Raw genomic sequence first — 1,293 nt, forward strand, 5'->3', positions numbered from 1 at the left:
AAGTAAGTAGAGAGTGTTGCGATGTATACAGAACTTGTCTCCCCCCCCCCTCCCTGTCTGTCTCTTCTCTCCCCTTCTCTCTCTCACTCTCTCTCTCATTAAATGTTTTTCATTTTGTTCTCACTGAACTATGAATTAGTGTATATATATATATATATATATAATATATGTACTCTCAGACACACACTCATTATTTGTACAGAGCTACATGAATATTGTCTTCTCTGTTAGAGTGTGAGCTCCTTGAGGGCAGGGACTAGTCATGCCTTTCTTTGTGTCCCTAGTGCTCAGTACAGTGCCCAGCATATCCTAAGCATTTAATAACTGTTTGTTAAATAACTAACAAGTGAACTCTCCTCCCATAGTTTAAGGGCCCTTATCCCATAGTAGAGGCAGTGTGCATAATTGCTAAATAGTCATCTTCAAAGTTAGAGACAGACCCAGGTACAAGCCCCACCTATGACCCATATCAACTATGTGACACTGGACAAGTCACCTAACCCACTGGGTCAAACTCAAATAGAATTTGTTGCTGCTCAGTCATTTCAGCTGTGTTCAACTCTTTGTGACCACATTTGGGGTTTTCTTGGCAAAGATACTGGAGTGATTTGCCATTTTTTTCTCCAGCTTATTTTACAGATGAGGAAACTGAGGCAAACAGGGTTAAGTGGCTTGCCCAGGGTCGCAAATGTCTGAGGTGAGATTTGCACTCATGACTCCAGTCTTCCTGACTCTAGACCCAGCCCTCTATCCATTGTGATGCTTCACTGCCATGAACTCAAGCAAAAGGGCAGCTAGGTGTCATAGTGGATAGAATACTGGGCCTAGAGTCAGGAAAACCTGAGTTCAAATCTGTAAAATGAGCTGGTGAAGGAAATGACAAATCACCCCAGTATCTTTGCCAAGAAAAGCTGAAAAGGGGTCACAAAGAGAATCAGATATGACCAAAATGACTGAACAACAAGAAATCTACAATAAGGTTCCCTGTGAGCTTCATACTGACTTAATTTTAAAATATAATGTTATCTATATTTTATCGTGTTTTGTTTATTTTATTTTTTTGTGTTAAAATTACATTTTAATCTGGTTCAAGCTACACATGGAAGTGTTGTGGACTGCATGTTCAACTTCTGACTGAACCTATCAATGTTCTAGACAACTCTCTGTGAGTATAAGGTGCCCATCTGCATTGACAGAATGAGTTTCCTCTTTGAGAAACAAGGGTTAAAATAACAAAGAGAAGGAAAAAGAAAGAAAGAAAGAAAGAAAGAAAGAAAGAAAGAAAGAAAGAAA

The sequence above is a fragment of the Petaurus breviceps genome, unplaced genomic scaffold, assembly GCF_028583685.1.
Source record: "Petaurus breviceps papuanus isolate PSGF00001 unplaced genomic scaffold, PetGlider_PUasm1.0 90630, whole genome shotgun sequence".
In the NCBI taxonomy this organism is placed as follows: domain Eukaryota; kingdom Metazoa; phylum Chordata; class Mammalia; order Diprotodontia; family Petauridae; genus Petaurus; species Petaurus breviceps.